Here is a 6,000-nt window from a genome sequence, read left to right on the forward strand (position 1 = left end):
TATTGGCCTGTAATTTTCTTTTTTGATGGTATCTTTGTCTGGTTTCGGTATTAGGGTGATGGTGGCTTCATAGAATGTTCTTTGGTGTGTTCTTTCCTCTTCAGTTTTTTGGAAGAGTTTGAGAAGTATTGGTATAAATTCTTCTTTGTATGTTTGGTAGAATTTGCCTGTGAAGCTATCTGGTCCTGGATTTTTGTTTGTAGGGAGTTTTGTTTTGTTTTTTTTTTTGCGGTACGCGGGCCTCTCACTGTTGTGGCCTCTCCTGTTGCAGAGCACAGGCTCTGGACACGCAGGCTCAGCGGCCATGGCTCACGGGCCTAGCCACTCCGTGGCATGTGGGATCTTCCCGGACCAGGGCACGAACCTGTGTCCCCTGCATCGGCAGGCAGACTCTCAACCACTGCGCCACCAGGGAAGCCCTGTAGGGAGTTTTTAAATTACAGATTCTATTTCACTTCAAATGATTGGTCTGTTCAAATTATCTATTTCTTCTTGATTTAGTTTTGGTGGGCTGTATGTCTCTAGAAACTTGTCCATTTCTTCTGGGTTGTTGAATTTTTTGGCATATAATTGTTCATAGTAGTCCTTTACAGCCTTTTTTTTTTTTGTATTTCTGCAGTATCAGTTGTAATGTCTCCTTTTTCATTTCTTATTTTGTTTATTTGTGTTCTCTCTTTTCTTCTTGGTGAGCTTGGCCAGAGATTTGTCAATCTCGTTTATCCTTTCAAAGAACTGGCTCTTGGTTTTATTGATTTTCTCTATTATTTTTTTAATCTCTGATTTATTTATTTCCTCTCTGATCTTTATTATTTCCTTCATTCTGATGACTTTAGGTTTTGTTTGTTCTTCTTTTTCTAATTCTTTTAAGTGGTAACTTACGTTGTTTGAGATTTTTCTTGTTTTTTGAGGAAGGCTTGTATTGCTATGAACTTCCCTCTAAGGACTGTTTTTGCTGCATCCCATAGATTTTGTATGGTTGTGTTTTCATTGTCATTTTTCTCAAAGTGTTTTTAAATTTCCTTTTTGATTTCATCGTTGACCCATTGGTTTTTTTAGTAGCATGTTGTTTAGTCTCCATGTAATCGTTTTTTTCTCATTTTTCTTTCTGTGGTGGATTTCTAGTTTCATACTGTTGTGGTCAGAAAAGATGCTTGAAATAACTTCTATCCTCTTAAATTTGTTAAGGCTTGTTTTGTGCCCTAGTATGTGGTCAATCCTAGGGAATGTTCCATGTGCACTTGAAAAGAATGTGTATTCTGATTTTTTTGGACGTAATGTCCTGAAAATATCAATTAAGTCTAACTGTTCTATTGCATCATTTTGTATCTCTGTTGCCTTATTGATTCTTTAACCGGAAGATGTGTCCATTGATGTGAGTGGGGTGTTAAAGTCTCCTACTATTATTGTATCCCTGTAAATTTCTCTATTTATGTCTGTTAGTATTTGTTTTATGTATTTGGGTGCTCCTATATTAGGTGCATGTATGTTGATGAGTGTAAAATCCTCTTCTTGTATTGATCCTTTTATCATTATATAGTGTCCTTCTTTATCTTTCTTTATAGCCTTTGTTTTAAAGTCTATTTTGTCTGATACGAGTATCATGACCCCCGCTTTCTTGTCATTTCCATTTGCATGAAATATTTATTTCCACGCCCTCACTTTCAATCTGTGTGTGTCCTTTGCCCTAAAGTGTGTCTTTTGTAGACAGCATATTGTAGGCTCCTGTTTTTTTAATCCAATCTGCCACTCTGTGTCTTTTGATTGGAGCACTTATTCCATTGACATTTAAGGTAATTATTGATAGATATGTACTTATTGCCATTTTCAGCCTTGTTTTCCCATTGATTTTATATTTCTTCTTTGTCCCTTTCCTTTTCTTTTTGTTTTTCCTTTTGTGGCTTGATGATTTTCTTTTGTATTATACCTATATTCTCTTCTTTTTGGTTTCAGTGACTCTATTGTATGTTTTTGATTTGTGAATCTATTTGTATGTTTTGATTTGTATGTTTTTGATTTGATCAAAACATAGTTTGTTAACTGCTTCCTATATCTATTTACCTTAGACTGGTAGTCATATAGGCTCAAACACATTCTAGGAAAAACAAAAACAAAAAACTACACTTTTTTACTCTCCTTCCCCATATTTCATGATTTTGATGTCATCTTTTACATCTTCAGGTTCATCCTTCTGCTGTTCATTGTGCGCTATCATCACTTTCACAGAAAATTTTTTGATTTAAAAAATCTGTGTACTGGCTTATTTAAGTGATTTCCAATTGTGATTTTCTCTTTCCTGTAGATTCTTACTTCTTTTCTCTTTGGAGAAGAGTTTTTAATATTTCCTTTAGGATAGGTTTAGTATTGCTGTATTCATTTAGTTTTTGCTTGTCTGAAAAATTTTTTTTTAATCTCTCCTTCTATCCTAAGTGATAATCTTGCTGGGTAGAGTATCCTAGGTTGCAGATTTTTCCCTTTTAGGACTTTGAATATATCTTGCCACTCCCTTCTGGCCTGCAGTGTTTCTGTAGAGAAATCAGCTGATAGCTTTATGGGGGTTCCCTTGTAATTAACTGTGTTTTTCTCTTGCTACCTTTAAAATCCTCTCTTTATGTTAACTTTTGCCATTTTTATTATAATATGTTTTGTTGTAGGTCTGTTTTGGGTTTATCTTGTTTGGGACCGTCTATGCTTCCTGTACCTGGATATCTGCTTCCTTTTTTAGGTTTGGGAAATTTTCAGCTATAATTTCTTAAGATATATTTTGGATCCCTTTTTCTCTTTCTTCCCCTTCTGGAATTGCTATTATGTGTAGGTTGGCATGCTTTATATTATCCCATAGGTGTCTTATATTGCTTTTATTTTTTTTTGTTGTTTTAATTTGACTTTCTGTCTGCTGTCCTGATTGGGTGATTTCCATTATCCTATCTTCCAGGTCACTTATTTTTTCTTCAGCATTATTCATTCTGCTCTTCATTGCCTTTAGCTCAGCTTCTGTCTCTGCAAATGAGTTTTCTAATTTTTCTTGGTTCCTCTTTATAGTTTCTAGTTCCTTTTTACAGTACTCTGCATTTCTGTTGATAGCCTTTCTTAATTCCTTCAGTATTCTCATTATCTCCTTTTTGAAATTTGTGTCTATTAGACTGAAGAGGTCTGCTTCATTGTCGGTTCTTTCAGGGGAGTGCTCTTGGTCTTTTAACTGGAAGTAGTTCCTCTGTTTCTTCATTTTACTTATATTTCTCTTACTCTGTGAATTTAGGAGAAACATTTATCTACAGTGGTCTTGGAGGGCTATTTATATGTGGGATCATCCCTGTGTAGCTTGTGTGAGTTCAATATATTTGATGTGAGGGCTGTTTTTAGTATGGATGCCTGTCACCTGTTTCCTCAGTGTGTGTTGGTCATTATCCCCTTGATAGGGGGTGTGCAGATGCGGTGGCTGGTGCCCAGTCTTGGGGTTTTTGGCAGTGGCAGGCAGCTCAGGCATGCCCCAGGGATACGCTATGCATGTGGACATGGCTTGCAACCACTCCTGGAGTCTGGGAGGGAGGTGGCAGGGGGGCGTGACCACTCCTGGCATCCAGGGCGGGGGCAGTGTCAGTGGCCTGAGACTGCTCCCGGGGTTTGGGAGGGAGGTGGCAGGGGTCTGCCATTGCCCCTGGAGCCTGTGCAGCCAGTGTCCTCCTCTCTGTGAGTGCACGCACAGGGAAAAAGGCTACAATCCAGGTCCCGCCACTCCCCTCGGGCACCCCCCCCCACAAACAATGGCACCTGGCCTCTAAGGTGGCCCAGACTTCCTCTATGTACACCCCCTCCTGAAGTCGCACTGAATTCCAGCCCCCCACGTCTGTCTCCACACAGCCACCCCCAGTCCTCTCCTTGGTTCTGATTTCCAAAGCCTGAGTTCCAGCACCCAGCCCCTGCCGGCACTGGCGGACATGCACGTCAGCCTGGGGAGTGCAGGGTGGTGGCACTGACTGTGCAGTTCTCCCTCTGCTCCGGCTGCCACAAACCAGCTTCTGTGCTTTCCTTTGAGGCTCTGAAGCTACCCCTCTGTCCTGGCTGATCTCCCCGCCAGGGAGAGGGGGCTTCCCAGGGTGCAGGAACCTTTCCTCTTTCACAGCTTCCTCCCAGGGGTGCAGGTCCCAGCCCGATTTCTCTCTCGCCTTTTTTTCTTTTCTTGTTTCCTACCCAGTTATGTGGAGATTTTCTTGCCCTTTCAGTAGTCTGAGGTCTTCTGCCAGAGTTCAGTAGGTATTCTGTGAGAATTGTTCCCCATGTAGATGTATTTTTGTTGTGTTTGTGGGAGGGGGTGAGCTTCACGTCCTACTATTCTGCCGTCTTGATCACTCTCCTGTATATAATAATTTAAATAAACCCATTTTGCAATACGAGATAGGTCTTACGTGCTTTCTATCCTAGTTGGGAACCTTCCGGTCTCTGGTGTCAGAAACCCAAGTCCAAATAGCTTAAACACAAGGGGGCATAAGGAAAGCAGGGAAGAGGTCTCAGAGAACCTAAGGACAGAATAAATGGGGCCTTAACTAGGGATCTCCTATCACATCTTTGCCCCTCTTTTTTGCTTCTCTTTTCCTGCCAGTTTTCTCTTACCAACCACTGGCTTACTCTACACCAAGAAAACCAGTTGCTCAAAATTTTCAAGGTTTTCATCTTGCAGTTCTGGCATTAGAGCAAGACTAACTTGATTCTTAATCCCAAATGGTTAGGGACCCATTCCTAGATTAATGTCCTTAAGTCTGGGCAAGGGATTTTTTGAAAAACACAACAACTTGTGGAGAACCAAGTGGATGGAGTTGGAGGTGGGACAGGATGCCCCTAGCTCACTGCCCAGAGGAGGCAGTGGCAGACCAATCAAAAGAGACCCATTAGGTTTTCCTTCTCTCGCACATGACTATTGCAAAACCAAAATCTATTATATCTTATCTCAGGCTCTGCAAAAATAACATTATTGAACCTTCAGGGTTCCGGCAAAAGCACCGTAAGTTTAGAAAAGCTAATTCTTACTGTGAACAGGGCTCTGCAAGCGGCACGGAGCGTGCAGGCCGCAGTCTGTAGGCTGCGGGCCATCGCTGTGCCCAGTGCGCCCCTGACCGCTGCGGCCCTGGGGACTGTGGGCGGGCGCTCTCTGGGCTTGGTGCACCGGCCCTGCTCTGGTGTCGGTGCATAAATTCACAGACAAACATGAATGGGTACCAACAGAAAACAGTGTTGGAACAGTGGGAATCAGCAATTTTGCACAGGAAGCTTTAGGAGTTGTTGTTTACTGTAGTCTGCCTGAAGTTGAGACAAAATTGAACAAACAAGAGGAATTTGGTGCTTTGGAAAGTGTGAAAGCTAGTAGTGAACTCTATTCTCCTCTATCAGAAGTAACTGAAATTAGTGAAGCTCTAGCAGAAAATCCAGGACTTGTCAACAAATCTTGTTATGAAGATGGTTGGCTGATCAAGATGACCCTCAGTAACTCTTCAGAACTAGATGACCTAATGAGTGAAGGAGTGTATGAGAAATACATAAAATCTATTGAGTGAAAATGGAACCCCTAAATAAACTAGTTTCAAACAACTTAATCTAGCATAGTTGTCTTAAATTAGTGGTGGATTTTTAAAAAGCAATTTTCAGCGAAAGAAACTACTTGCAACAATGTTTCCTGAAGAAAACACCCCTTAACCTCCTAATGACTTCAGATAAACACTATGCATCTTTTCCACAACACCCTATGATTTTTGGGCTAGTCTCCAGTTATAATATTCAGAATTCCTGAAATTATCTGTGGTGAAACTAGTTATAAAAATTATGTAATTCAGGATAATATTGCTATCTTAAGCCTTATATGATATTGTAACTTGCTTACAGCCATCCCTGGATTTGGGTCAAAATACTCAACGATCTTCCCACTGGAAATAACTGGCAGTGGCGAAAAGTTTGTTAGTTGTATAGTGTCCAATGCAGAACGTTACTATCTTAATTTTGCAAAATATACTG

General features: G+C 40.7%; 1 pseudogene; it reads left to right on the plus strand.

The window, feature by feature from the left end:
* LOC114890318 overlaps positions 1 to 5,546 on the plus strand; it is a 42,372-nt pseudogene extending 36,826 nt beyond the window's left edge.
* Positions 5,547 to 6,000: the final 454 nt, after the last annotated feature.

This window comes from Monodon monoceros, unplaced genomic scaffold (assembly GCF_005190385.1).
Source record: "Monodon monoceros isolate NGI ecotype Baffin Bay Population unplaced genomic scaffold, NGI_Narwhal_1 Super_Scaffold_11, whole genome shotgun sequence".
NCBI lineage: Eukaryota > Metazoa > Chordata > Mammalia > Artiodactyla > Monodontidae > Monodon > Monodon monoceros.